This window comes from Ischnura elegans, chromosome 5 (genome assembly GCF_921293095.1).
Source record: "Ischnura elegans chromosome 5, ioIscEleg1.1, whole genome shotgun sequence".
Lineage (NCBI taxonomy): Eukaryota > Metazoa > Arthropoda > Insecta > Odonata > Coenagrionidae > Ischnura > Ischnura elegans.
This window is the reverse complement of record NC_060250.1, coordinates 69,605,494-69,621,533: the sequence shown is the minus strand read 5'-3', so window position 1 is coordinate 69,621,533 and position 16,040 is coordinate 69,605,494. Positions and strand designations below refer to the sequence as shown.

The 16,040-nt window shown below is 37.3% G+C and overlaps 1 long non-coding RNA gene across 1 annotated transcript in view; it reads right to left on the bottom strand.

Annotated features, from left to right (window-relative positions):
• The window catches only part of LOC124159034, a 250,000-nt gene that overhangs the window by 107,316 nt on the left and 126,644 nt on the right, over window positions 1-16,040 (bottom strand). Inside the window, exon 4 of the long non-coding RNA XR_006864896.1 lies at window positions 3,983-4,025. This is a non-coding gene — a long non-coding RNA (uncharacterized LOC124159034). The remainder of the gene's footprint in view (window positions 1-3,982; window positions 4,026-16,040) is intronic.

Genomic DNA, 16,040 nt, shown 5'->3' with positions numbered 1-16,040 from the left:
GAAATGCTACGTATACTTCTCGGTCATATAATAAGCCATATTTCATGTGAAGAAGAGGAAATTTAATGCAATGCACAATCGAGGTATAAATGATTATTCATGGATAAGCGAAGCGTAGATGGTATTAGATGCAGAGTGTAAATCTGCCGAACTTACACTTCACACGGTATAGCAACTGAACGCTACCACGACAAGCATAGGCGTACGAAAGAGGAAGAAAAAGAGGCAAACTTCCAACGATTTGATACAAATCTACATAGTGAAGATAGTGAACATCATTTCGGAAAATTCTGGGTCAGTTCGCAGAGAGGCATCACAAGTGGAAAAGAGGGGTTTAGGTGTAGCTGTTTTATGATTTCCATTCCAGCTTCATTTGAGGAATGACGAAATGTACCAAGGTATTCCACGGCGTAACATGTCTGTCTTAATACGCCTTAGCTTTGGCTAATCCCACAGCTACCCTTACAAAACTAATTCAGCCATGCTAATAAAAATAAAACAAAATCTGATGTCTTGCAAAGGTATAGCAACAAAACTCTAGGAAACCAATGGTCCGCATTTTTAAATTGCATTGTTTGGGGGAATTAAAAATGATCATTAACAAACACAAGGCCTGGAAAAAAACATTAATATACGGTAAAAATATCGGCGAATCGTACCAACGGCATTGATTGAATGCAGCTGAAAAAATGCGCGTCAAACATTAGAACCTCAGCGCTTCGAAAATAGTAATTAAAGCCAATAGCCAATTACAGAAAATAAACACAAAATCTATTTAAAATTAATGTCATCTAATATCAATCATTAGATAACCTGGAATACTGTAGATACATCTATAATTCACTCTCGTAATCATTTAGACATCATGGTGAAATGATAGAATAACGACAATGCATAGAATATGTCATGTGATCGAGCAAAATATGTATAAAAGAATGAGAATATCACTACACGAGATTTCCCTTAAATAAGGTAGTGAAATAATTATGATTACTACACGGTTCAGTTCATCCACTCTTTACACAATATTACTACTTCGTTACAATATTGGTTAACGGATATTTTTTTTTAATTTTGACGGTAGTACTGCGTTACTACTAGTGTATCTATTAACCGCCCCTTTGATAGTACTCATACAAAATTATACACGGTCATTCCTGAAAAAATATTGCAGGACAATTACGAGTGCCTCATAAATTCTACCTCGCATGAGTATCTTACGGCCTGTACGAAATATGATTACGTAACCCCAGGATAAAGAAGTATTTTATCTTAAGTAAGCAGTCTTCACGCTACAGCAACAATGGACTGAGAAAAAATAATGGAGACCTAATTTCCGCTCTGTCACGGAAATGAACTGAACGACTGGTACATCATTTTTGCGGGGAGATGTATCATATTGACAGATGATAAATGCACATTTAAATGATTAAAAAAATCTCGAAAGTTTTAAACTTCTAAACTAAGATCGCAGCCCTGCATGTTTACCGGTATTTTTAATAGCTTTAAGGTTGATAGTACAAATAATACACTGATCGGTGATTCCAAGTTCAGAAAAACAATTGCGCTGCTTTAACAAATTCCTCTTGGGAGGCATAATCACAGATACACTAACATAGTATAATCCACATTTTTTTAATGGCCCGATCCAGGTTTCAACATTATTTTATTCCTAAAGAACTTTCAAGAATGTCATAGTGTCGAAACCTGGGTCACGCTATTAAAAAATTCGCGGTACATACAACATTAGTTTATCAGTGATTACGTTTCCTGTTACACAGTTCCACCAGATATCGCCATCCTCCCTTATAATCCTCTTACTTCCATCCATAGATACCTCTGGTTAGGCTTCCGCTCTATTCACTGCAGAATTGCCAACGGAAGAGCCTCAGTCTCACTCGCACGTAACATTTTCCCTCCGCCTCCCTCACTCCTCCTCCGCCTCCCTCACTCCTCCTCCGCCACCTCCCCCTTCCTATCACAGCCAAGATACTTCCCCTTTCACCCCCTCTCCCTCTAACATTACATCCCTTTCGCTTTTTCTTTTTCTCAACCTAGCTCTCCTTCTGCATCCTTCTCTCTCTCTCTTCAAGGTTGGTTAGAGGACGATGGTAGCTCGAGGGTGGCCGCTGGTCGCTCGGCCGGAGTCTGCACGGACGAAGAGAGAGAGAGAGAGAGGAATATTTGCACGATTTTATTCTTCTTTTTTCCCCTTCCTTTCCTTTGGATCCGCCCGAACGGCTCTTTAGGATTTTTCAAGTCGAACGCCGCCGAACGACGAGACGGAAAGTCACAGCTGGCTGCATCTCCGGGCATGCAACCACGAACGCATTTAGGCGTTTTTTATTCCCATAATTAAGACGATAAATGCTTCAGACCACGGGAATGCAAGGCATTATTTCTTTGCATCTATGGAGTTTACCACAGATTTTTTTTTTTATAATTCAGGTGTCCAAAATAATCGACTCGAAACTTTAAATAAACAGTGGTTTCAATACATGAGGCCAATTCTCATCCCGGATTGAAAGACGGAGGTAATTTTTCAATTTCAGATGATACATTCAGGCTCATTAAATCTCTTAAATCTGGGCCCCCTCACAATATAATTTGCTGTTTACTTCTTCACGCTCTAAAAATCTACTGAAAGGAAACGTTAAGGTTGAAAAGATGAAGATGCAATGCTAAACCGAACCAGCCACTTGACCAAATTATTACTTCAAGGTATTATTTCTTTGCATCTGCGGATATCACCGCAGTGTTTTTCAAATTCTAGTTTCCACACTAATCAACTCAAAACTTTAAACCAACACCGGTTTGAATACATAAGTCCATCACGCAATAAACAACGGAGGTAATTTTACAAATTCAGTTGGTACCTCTCGCAATATCAGTTTTTTTTCTATATCTTTACGCTCTGAAAAATCTATTGAAAGGAAACCTTAAGGCTTAATAGGTGCACACAACCATGCACTGACTAACCAAATCAGCCACTTGAACGCATGATTGCGAGATTTTAGCGTTTATATTAGCATTTTATAATCAGTCTCAATGTAAATACAAATTATAATTCCATAAAAATTATTACCTATGCACCTTTTTATTTGTAGAAAATTTCTATTGTCTGGAGATAATGGCGCAAATCCAAAGAAACTACGTCTATAATTCCGCCTACACTACTAGTTGAATAAGAACAGAGAATGGAGGACTGATTTCAGCTCTGTCATAGAAATAAATTATGCACATAGCGCATAAAATTATAATGCATTAAGATGTTTCACAGAGAAAAATGCTAACAGGGGATCGGATTGGTGTGGCGGCTAGAGTGTTGGCTTCCCACCCGGTAGGCTCGGGTTGAAATCCCGACGGAGGCAGAGAATTTTCAGAAACTGCCCGATCCCTGCTTGAATGTTGTGAGGAGAACATTTCAAGTGCAATACTACGTCCGTCGGATGGGACGTTAAGCCGTGGTCCATCCCTCCACCCTTCCTTACCTACCCCATCCCTCATGGCGCAAATGACCTCAGCTGTCAGTAGCCTCCTCCAAATGCCATACCAAAATGTTAAAATTTTAAAGATAAACCGATGAATTTGTAGAAGAATAAAAACTTGTACATAAATTTTGGGGTAGATTCTGATACATATACTTGATATCCACCGGGAAGAGTGGTCTATGTTTTTAGACCTATATTGCGGAATTGTGGGTATGAGGAACACTAAATAGCGATACTAATGGGAATTATCGAAATATTTAGTCAGTAAAAAGATAAAACAGACAATTAAATATTATCGCAACATCAAATATCTACCCTTGAGGTTAAAGATTTGGAAAACGCAATAAATGAATCAATAAATATTAACCAATATGAAAAGCAAACACCAAGTCAAAATAATGCCCAAACAAGGAGAATTAAGCGAATAAAGCTCGAGAACCATAGATCGATATTCTTAACTCATAGATATTATAATCAAATGAAATACTTACGTAGGACGTACGGAGTAATTAACAAGTAGATGGATGGCACCACCTAGAATAGAGGAATAATAATTTAGATCCATACATCCAATAATCAAGTAAACAGAACCCTTCTCCCAGACAAACAACCAATGACTGTAAAATTGATACAAGTCAATGTATTATTTTCTATCAGTATTCTAAAATATAACACATTGCAAATGCAATAGTTATTTAGAATTATGAGTGTAAACATGCGCACAGGAACAGCATAAGTACTACTTTCAGTTTTCCTATAGCTCCATAATTCAAAAGGCCACAAGTCATACAGAAATTCAGAAATCCTTGGCCGTGAAGCATGCAACGTATTGAAGCCTTAGATAATTTTACAATCTCAATATCATTAATCATCTGCTGCCATTTACTTGATGCGTGCCCCTTAGTATTTTTTCCCTTATAAAGAGTACATAATGAAACTTTCAAACCATATAATTATTTGAAGATTTCCAAATTACAATGATCATTTTACTCCTGCTCTCAAAATAAACACGTCATAAACTCTGGGATAGGGTTGGTGAGGTTGTTAGAGTTGCCATCACAGCCCGTGAGCCCGGGTTCAAATCCCGGGAGCGGCAGATAATATTCAGTTGGTACTGCATCTCTGATAGAATGCTGTGCGGAAGGCACTTCAAGCACAGCATTCCGTCCGTCGGATAGGACGTATAGCCGCAGTCCCCTTTCCGCCTTTCATTAGTAGCAGGCTAATGCCGTCGCTGGGTTTCCCTCCGCCCTACATCCTTTACCCTTCCCTAAGGTGAAAAAGGCGTAAGAAGTCGATCGTCTCTTCCAAAAACCATACCAAGAACACTCCCATTGCCGATTCTTTTTATTAGAAATAAAGGCTTCCTTTGGCTTAAATGTTATCCGAAACCGAGGATAGAATGTTTCGTTGAGATTTCTTAATTTTCATCTTATATTGCAACAAAATCTCATCAAAATGAAAAGAATATTCCTCCAGTGTTCCACTTGAAATTTAAGTCATAAGCAATAAAAATATGAGATAGAAATATCAAATATTACTTTTAAGTACAAATAAATTTAGCACATCCTCGTAATTCGGTGTTTTATGGAACTATTAATTATGAACACAAAAAGCATGAAAACAAGCGAAAATAATACGTACACGAAAGATTTATTCTTTAAGGGTACAAATGCATTTCAGATGACGCAGAGTAACAAGAAAAATTAATTTATTATAATGCATTCCCATGATGAAGCTTAAACAAGAAAATGATCCCGATTAATAAAAGGTAATATTAAATGTACTTAAATGTTTTTCTATGAAAATAGTTGCGAGTTCCGATGACATTTAAAAATAGGGAAATCCACAACATCAAAATAATTACCCCGCACATTAACTTATTTTCGTTTCCGAAAAACATTTTCAATGTTTTCAATTTCAATTTCCCTCAAGGTATTTCATATTTTACCTTTCCTCCGGTTACACGGCTCTAATCAATGCTTTGAAGAAAACTCTATTACGCACGTTCCCAAACTTATCCTTCAAGTGATGGCATACCTCACCAGAATCATAAATAATCACAGCAAAGTTTCGCATTATTTCGAAATCTGCAGCCTGAACGGCGGTGAAATATACATGAATTATGAAAATGAATAAGAGTGAATATGAAAAAGAAATGAATATGAAAATATATGCCTTTATTTAAGAAAGATAGTTATCCTTGTGTAAATATTTGAAATATCATATTATAATAATGATTGCAATCGGTAAGATAACAAATAATTGAATGCAAAGAAATAAATTTACTTCTCAATTGTGCTAGCACCAGACCTGTGCAAAAAGTGGAAGATGATAGCCCCACAACTATTCATTAAGGGGTACCTATATATTCCATAATTATTTAAGTGTTTTCTTATGTAATATATTTGAATTTAAATAGAATAAAGTTATATTATTATTATTAATTTCTTCGTGAAAAAAGTAATTCATGCATACTGCAAATTTTATTCATTAAAAACTTAAACAAGTATCGTTAATAACACTTTTTGCGTCCACGTGACGCAAGAGAAATGGAAGGAACGACCTGGGCTAGGGAATTATGGCCGGCCTAGGAAAATGCTGCTGGAGAGGAGGCCTCTCGGTGTTGAAACAGAAGTGATGAGACGGACAAGCGAGAAAATATGCACGCATAGAAGGGGCGAGATAAAAGACGGGACGAGTAGGTAGGTATATTCATGAGTGCGGAGTAGAATCGGTATGGTCGCCGGCTTATAGGCGCTGGCGCCTAAATCGTACGCGACCCCAATACATCACATGCGACGCCCACATATCAACGAACCGTAAACGAAAAACACTGGCAAAACCGAAGGAGAAGAGGGAAGGGAGCCGCCGAATCTAACCCCGAATGCCCTTTCCACACGGGTGACGAGGCGAGGGAAATTTGCCTAATGTGCGTCTAGGAAATACGAGCGGTTGCATAGATAGATGCCCCGGCCAATGGGAGAAACTGGAATGCATGCTCGCGGAAGTGTGTCTTTATGAATGGGGACATGTTATTATGTCTCTCGGTGCTCGGAGTTCAATCCGAGTCCTAGAGGAGACACACTGCGACCCGCGACGAAGGAATACTCTTAAAAAAAAAGGCCGGACTAGCTCAGAAAACTATCCATAAAACATTCGGGAAAGGTCTATAGTATACGAAGAAGTATGTCGAAATTATCCGAAATGGACCCAAGAAATGCGTCACGTAGCTTTGGAACGCATTACATTTCCGAAAAGAAAGCGCTTATCTTGGATTTTCCCGCGACTTTCCCAAATAGATGACCACTAAGCAGCCCCGGCCTTAAAACACGCCAAACACAAAACGGCTGTTCATAAATACATATATTGCAATTCATAATCTGGAGTGTGTGAGTACACAGTGGTTATAAAAATAAATAGAAATTTAAACGAAATATGATGAAATAGAGACGCTCACTCGTAAGAAATTTTTAACTGGCGGATTCACCCTGTTCCTGGTTTTAGATGTTCATTCATAATATGTTTGGAACTGATGAAGTATTTTCACAGTCATTTATTGGTTTTAAAGTCATATAATTTTTATGTCATTGCTTAGAGATGCTCGCATAAAACGTTTATCCTTTCAACTGCTTGGATTATAACCTGTTCACTCATACATTACTGATATCCCACTACGTATTTCATGCCATATTGCCTCCATAAATCATTTATTTTTCCTTAAAGTACGCATAAATTACATGTTTATTTTGAAAAACGATTGACTTCAATTGTTTTTCAAATTTTTAACCACAAATAGTGAGCTAGATGCGGCAGAAACTTGGCGAATGTATTAGACTGAAATTGAAGCGACTAGCTCATTCGCTGTGAACTGTGAGAGCTTCAATGCATCGTAATACTGCACTGCTGAACACATTCCTTTCTTCCACATACAGCATGAAGTTCACACCTATACGAAAACAAGACCACTAAAATAATACCGCTGTGGAAGGGAGGGATAAGGAACAGGGTCAGGCGTAGCTTGAGATGAAAACAGCAACTCATCTTCTCGGAGAAAAAATTGAAATGGTGTTCGCTCCCCAGCTTATTCTATCAAAATATATTGTATCCTGATAAAGACCGTGATTTAAATAGTAATATGATATTTCTATATCCTAAAAATAAGTACTTATTAATAATAAAAAGTAAGCGATGAAAAATAAAAAATACAAAAAATTTCTGGAAAATCATATGAATATACTAATTTGCAAACATAAACGCAAAACACAGCCTTAAATAACCCATTTCTAGTTCCATCTACAGGAATTTACAAAGGAATGTAAGAGGAAGAATATCGAAGTTAGAGAAAGACAAAATCTTAGATGACATACAGTTTTTGCTCCCGGCTTACTCGTTTGAGAATTTGTTTTGGTTCCCTAAGCTTTGGCATTCCTTGTAATATCGATCAACCTAAGCCAAATTTCGATGAATGAATGTCATTTTAAAGTTCCCTGCACTTAATTGCCACTGAAAACAGGTGGATGCGTAATTCAGAGAGATTAAAAACAAATTCAATTGCCTAAACTCATGCTGCACAATTCTTTTAAATGCGTCCCTATAAAAACATGTTACACTTCACCACGCATGCAGAATTTACAGAGAAAACTATAATAAAATTGAAATTATTGGTCTTGAGAAAACGGGCATAAATTGAGCACTAGGATTATGCTTTCAGAGGCTACTTTTTTACGACTTAGACACGGTAGGCCGAGATCTTAAGTTCAAAGTAATGCAAAAATTCAGGAGGAAGTGGAAACAAACGCCTAATAAAAGAGACCAAGTTATTGTTACTAGAACCATTCCCGTGCTCGCTTTAAACGTAATATTTTAGCAGTACACCGAGATACATACAATGTATAGTACATATTTCCTTACAATTTGTTTTTCCTACGATGAGTGCGAATGGTAAACAAATATTAACCTCACAAAATCCTCAATGACAGATGACAAATGTTATAACTTGCTTCTAATAGACCATGTTTGCTATTAACTTAAAATCGTTAGGCGGACTTCGAATAATTAATTTTTTCGAAGACATCTCTTGGTCAGCACAAAACGAGGTTGCACTGCTTTTCTAAATTTCAATCGCAAGATGGTAAAAAGATTACTTACACAGAATTTTTACTTAAAACGCGCATTAGAACGAAAAGGAAATTCCCTGGAAACGCCGAGAAGCATACAAGAATGATATACACATCCATAATCTGTGCAGCAGGAACCTTTTTACGGATGCAGTTAGGAAGACGATTGAGGATAGTGGGTCACATGCAGTATGCAATCTGAAAAGCTCAAGATGGAGGTAAATAGGATATGGAAAATACAATTGTGAAACACTCGGAGCTTAAGATTCACAGGAAATGAGAAGCCTGTGCATACGCACGGACATTAAGCTAGTTATTTACATAAAAATGGCCTCCATATACCTACACAGAAAGAAAAATAGAAATTGCTGAAACATGACTCAATAGACTGATACATGAATCACCTGTACATAATAGAATCCACCAAATGTTTACATAATGTTGCGCACGAGTGTAAGTGTTCAGAAAATATGAAACAATCGTTTCTCTGAAGTCACTGGCCGCATATGACAAAGGAAAGAAATGAAGGAATCACATGCTACCCATAGTCAATCAATTAAATTATGGATGAGTCGATTCCGAATGTCGATTCTCGATTCCACCGAATCACGGGCAAGGAATCAGAATCGAGAATCGATCGCCTAAAGACAATTACAGCACCATCGATTCCAGGAAGATAAATATTTTGAGAAAATAACCTAGATACCAGAAATGAAAACGTTTCCCATTACTGGGAAAAAAAACTTTTTCTTGTGAGACTTAAAAATGTGGCATTTAAGTGCCTGTGTATTCCTCCTACCCCGGCGTGCTTAGTGAGAGACTATTCAGTACAGCAGGGAGTTTATGCGATGCAAAAATAAATAGAATCGATCCTGACAAAGTAAATATGCTTACTTTCTTAAACAAAAACATTGAATAGATTGTAATTTTCATTTAACAATGTCATCTAATTTTAACACTTACGTGTTGTATATCTCATATTTGTGTGTTTTTATAGTGCGCATTGGTAAATACTTAAAAAAATTACATTTGTGGTTAAGTAACATGCTAATTTAAAGTATTGTATTCCATGCTAAACACCAGAATGGCATCAGTAATGAAGGATAGTCACATAAATTTAATTAGATTAGCCACCGTGCATTATTACGTTAACAATTTATGTTTGAAACAGATAAAGTATTTATTATTTCCTTTAAGCCAAGAAAACATTTCTATTCCGCTATTTTTAATAAATGTACATTTTGGCCACTTAAATGTCTTTGTCATTTTATTCCATTCAATTCTCAACTTTTAATGACAGCAATGCTATTGACAAATCAATATCCCACCAGTTAGTGGGAATAAGAATAAGAATCGACGGAATCAGAATCGAGAATGGGGTATCGATTTGAAAGAATCGGAACTGGAATTGGAGTGGAATTGACTCATTCCTAAATCAAATATGTACTTAAAAAACACCATTCATGCTAGGAAATCATGTACATCACACATCCTTTACCAAAATGGCAAAAATAGTTGTAACTTTGGGATAAGCCCGTTTCTACGATAAGTTATAATAAGAGGAATTGAGAATACAAGCAGTTAAATTCTTCTCATGAGATAAGAAATAAATGAACGTATCTGGAGATTGACAATTTAGGAATGGCAGCGACACGCAGCGATTTCGGAATGCGACTAAACCCTGAGCAAACTACTTCGTTGTCAGAGTAGTTGGTTGAAAAACTTGCGAACAAATGAATACTCATTGACACAGCAATCAGAATGAGTTCCTTCCTGCATGAGACAACCCGACTGACGAAAAGCAATTTTCGCGCATTTCATCGACGTTATTTCACACGTTTTTGGGCAACTTCATTCCCAGGATTCATGATTGAACGTCCAAATACGAAATCTTGCTGAATTTGGTTACCCGGGCACAGATTGGCGCAGCTACAACGAGGTGCACAGGTGAAATGTCAATTCAAACTCTTTCTCCGAAATGCATTTTACGATCCTTGTGCAGCTAAGAGGCAAATTCACTCTGGAAGAATCATTATGACCCGTAAACATGATGGGAATTATGAACCTTGTCACTAAAGAAATCGCTACTGATATTTATTAGCATAATTTTCTGTTTAACCCAGACACTAAACTCGATAATACTTGTTTTTTGCCAAGAAAGCCGTGTGGCTGAGATGAAAATGCTGAGATGAGAAATACAAGAAGAGATACGATTAGGAATTAGATGATAAGGGAGATCTCAAGAAAGGTAGTATACAATGGTTCGGAAATATTTTAAGAAGGAATGAGGAGTAAATGGTCAACAGAATTCGAAATTTGCCAGTAGAAAGGAATACAACGAAGGATAGACTAAAGGGAAGATGCAAGGACTAGGTCGAGTTTGACTGAAAGGGACTTCGAGAGTTTGACTGAAAGGGATAACTAGGATCAAGTGACTTGGAGGCAACAAGTTAGGAATAGCGACCTCTTAAGAGGAATAACTGCAGAGAGAGGAGAAGAATGATTAGATTTTCAATTTCTTTCCGGTAATTATTAGGCAAAAAATGAAAAACATCAGCCCAGGCGACTTCAGCCAAGACTCAACATTTATTGTCTTAAAGAGGACACGACACTGCCGCTTAACCGCTCTCATTTTGTCTTTTTCCGTGTGGTACTGCTGGTTTCAAACTTGCGCTATCGATTTGGAATTTTTAGGGCTCTTTAGGAATAAAATACTGAGATTATATTTTCATGCCTCAGTTATAGGCAACTCAAATAGGAAAGTGAATTTAGGAAGAACAATTATAGCATTAAAAATTAATGTTAATCGAATAACTATCGGGGATCGGAGTGCAGCGAAGAGCACTATTCTAAAGCACAACACGATGATTGCACTTAGGTTTTCCGCATGCACTTGGTGTCAAGGTTCGACAATATTCCGATTTAATGACGGACGGTACTCGACTGAGGCATTCCACGCACATATGAGTTCGCTCGAGGGCCATGGCACAATAACCGGCTGTCATGATTCCTCCGCCCCTTTCACGAATCGCCCCGATGCACCCTGCTTCCTCACCCTCACCGCCCTCATAACCACCAACCCCTCTCCACTCAGAGCTGTAACTCGACTGACAGATGAAAGACCACCTGCAGACTACATCACGTTTCTCAGGGCCACGGCTTAATCGATACCGATGTGTATCCACTTGCCTGGTTTGACAACCGCTTTTGTCAGCCCGAGTGCGTCCTTACCGTAACGAGTCAACCCTCTGTATATATACTCAAAGATGGCGCAGCAGGAGATCACAGTTTGGGACAAGTATTTTTCTCGTGAGAAAATCATCATCTTTAGTCAACAATCTTCAGATTGGTTTTACGCAGCTTTCCATCCCTCTTTCCTACCCGCTGTCCTTTTCATATCGACGGTTTTCTTCTCTCTAACATCCTTAATAACCTATCCTATATAACTCATTCGGGACCACCCCTTTCCAACCTTCCCTTCCACCTGTCCTGCGATTTTTTTTCATCAGGCCATCATGTCTCATAATGTGGCCAACTAATTTGTACCGCTCCCTCCCTATCGTTTGAAAAAGACTTCTCTTTTCTCCCACTATTCTTAGCATTTACTCATCGGTCGATCCATTTTATCGTCATCATACTTCAGTAGCACCACTTTTCGAATGCTTCCACCCTTAACTTCTCTGCTGCCGTCAACGCCCAAGCCTCGCACTCACGGAGAATCGTGCTCCATATGCATCTGATGAATCGTTTCCTTAGAGAGAAAATGGGAACGGAAAAAGATAACACTACGACTCCAAATCATATTTTAATGAGACTTAACCACTTAAATGGTGTTAGAGGGTAGAATGTTAGGGAAACGAGGTAGGGGAAGGAAAATAATAGGATTTTTAGATAGATTGAAAGAGAGTAGGCCTTACAGTGAATTAAAGAAGGCAGTGCTGGAAGGAAAGGGAGACTCCCAGATCACTTCTTTAGTACTCCATGGAAACCTACCTTAATCGGTAGAATACTATAATCTAATCACTTTAAATCTCGGAATCTTTTTCGCGATGAATTTCTTCCTGTGGTGTACTTCATGCTTATCTTTGCTTCGGTCCGCGTTATTGCGTGCAAAGCATATTGCAGATGTAGGATCATCATCATCTATTTTCAACATGCCGACAGCAAAATGTTTCGACTAACGGCATTAGAATAAAATGAGATCTCCATGTAATGCGGTGACAGCATGTAAATAAAATTTTCATTTACGGATTTAATTTCGCTACCGATTAACTTATTACCATTATGCTAATTTTTTAGCCAACTATCCAATTTTATATTGCTAATGGCCAACCAATTACCGACTAATAGCGTGTAATTCAAAACATTGTAATTAAACTCAAACATCCGTTAAAGATTTCATTCTCCACGCCAATTTTTTCACTTGCTATCTTATTGTCTGTCTCTAATCATCAAACGTTTTAATTAAAATAGCTGATTCGCAACTAGCAGGGAGGGCACAAGAGATCATTGTACAGCACAAGCCCTCTTCATAATAATCATACTTGCCGTAACTTTTCTTTTTATGATCCATACAAATTAATTAATTTTTTTTAATCACGGCAAATAACATGCATCAATCATGAAATTAGTTTTAGAGGACTAACGACTGCTCAAAATAACTATTTTATATGCGACAAAGTTTTTACTCACGATAACGGACTTAAGATTCCTCTCTCGATTGAAAAAAATCATCTTTTTGCTATTGCTTGATTTCAAGAGATATTTCAGCTCTTTCAGCTAATGACTATCCTCCGTGGAATGCGCCATTTAAATTAGTAATTGGACCATCAGGCTACTTTTTAACTACCTTGATACGCCAATTTGAGCCAAGTAAGTAGTTTTGAACAAGGTTTAACACGTGGCGTGCTATGGGTGCAATATAACGTGAAATCCTTTGATTTTAGCTATGTGCGTAATATTACGCCATTCGTCTTTTGAAAAATCGTAGTTTGGCAATTTTCAACAAAGTGGTAAAACTCTAAATCTAACCTCTAAATAAACAAAAAAAAACAAAATTAAAAATTAATTCTTTAAAATGATACCAAAATTTATTCCTCACATCAAAGGTTTGTTGTTAAGAAATAATATAAAACATTGAAAATGGCAAAAAATGGCAAATTGAATATAAAAGAAAAACTCATTCTTTAAAATGATACCAAAATCTATTCCTTGCATCAACGGTAGGATGTTAGGAAATAACACCAAAGTATAGAAAATTGCCAGCTCTGGTGTACGGATCTACAGTACTAAGACAGCACCGTAAGTCTTAATGGTCACTTATTTGGCATGTCAGCGCTCACACAAGAAACACATGCTAATATATCAACAGACGACTTGAATTCGCGCTCGGACACGAGATGCTTGCACACGTGGCCTTCAGCACGGAAAGAAAAAAAGAAAGAGGATGAGGATAATGAATTATTCGTCTGGAGTCGGGCAGCCATTGAAGGGGTGATATGGAGGGGGTTTTTCGAAAACTGAAGCACACGACGCACTCCACTATCCTTGAAACGTCTGTGCTTTGACTTATTGTTCTGGGTACTGATGAATCAGCGACACAGGCCGACATCTCTTAACATTAAAATGGAGAAGAGACCGGTGACGGAAGATCCGTGTACACCGGAAGTCATTGCCGCCAAGAGCTGGGAAGCACTAGTCGTGCACACACCATTCACTCTTCATACAAAACACCAAGTATAATAGTAGGAAAATTTCGAGTTTTTTCCCGTTGAGTAGTATTTTGGAGTGTAAATCTTTAAGAACTAAAACGCAAAATTTTGGGCTAACGTTTCGGTATATTTTTAAACCTCCTTCAGAGCTATGAATAAATATGATTACATCAATTAGTTACATAAAGGCATGAAAGGTTATTACAATGTTTTACATAATAATAAAATTAGAAGAATTCAAGTGTAAATTAATTAAAAAGATGAGACAAGAATTTTGACAAACCTTTTTTGCAATGAATATGATTTGTTATTGATTGTAACTAAGCTAACACATGTCATCGTTACCAATCAATGTTAATTTATTCAATAAAAATAAATTTCGCTTACATTTTCGATGTAGGTAAGTAGGAACTATGCAAGGGATAACCGTAAAACTGAGCTAACACTACAAAACAGAATTTTCGCTTTGCCGCCGGGTAAAAATATAATCTTCCATGCAATTTTTTAGGCCTTTTATCTCATCATCATCATCATAAGTCAACAGCTTTAAGATTGGTTTAAATAATATTGAAAAAGTGACGCAGCTCTCCATTCCTCTCTCCTACCCGCTAGCCTTTTCACTGTCACGCATTTCTACACTTTTACATCCCTTATATCCTGTCCCATGTAACTCACTTGGAGCCATACCTGGCCCTTCTACACTACTGTTCTCATCAGACATCATGCCTCATAATGTCGCCAACTAAGTTGTCCCGTCTTCTACTTAAGGTTTTTAGAAGAACTTTCTCTCGCTCTTCTCAGCATTTCCTCATTACCAACTCAGTCGCCAATTTAAGGTACAACGCGATATAATTTGGTTTTAATACATCTGGATAAACATATTATTCCCATTGAAATTTGAACCCAACATACCTCTTTTATATTATAAAAACAATCTTACCAGAAATAACAAACTATATTCCCTAAAATCAGAAAATTACAACAATGGGAAAGGGAAAAAAGATATTAGCGAACGCAAGAGTAATATTTCTACAAAAAATTCTTAAATTTGAACCGAGGCCTTGATTATTGACCTCATTTCATTGTATCACGAAGTAATGTACTGCATTGCTTTGATATATTTAAATGCCTCTAAGCTACTTTTGAGAGCAAAATACACTACCTCATTTGTTTACTTGTACGCTTCGTTTTCTGCAAAGGTGAATGGAAATAATTAGCTTTTTAAAATCAAAATTCAGGAAAAACCGTACGCACAGAAAATAGAGCTCTAAAGATTTATTCAATCAAATCCTGGAAAAATGACCAGATATAACGAGAGAGACTTCAATCGAAAACTTGATTTTATAGAAGTACCAGTCCTTCGCGAAAATGTCCAATCGAGGCTTGACGCCAGGCTGAAAATAATTTCGGGGTAAGATACAGAGATGCAGAACAATTTTCGCTCTATATGCTAAAATGTCCTTCACAAAGCTATTCCATTCATAAAAGCTGAATTTACAGACCAAAAACGGGTTTTTATTCATGCGATTTTAAACCAGGAAGGAAGGAAAAAAATAGCAACAAAAAAAAAGCTGAAGCAAGAACTTCAAAGAGATATTAAACCTTACACCCGTCGTGAAAGAGAATGGAAGGTATTAAAAATATCAAATGGAGAGCAATGAAATCAAATTTCATGAACGCGACTTGTAATGGGATAATTCTACCAGCAATGGTGATTT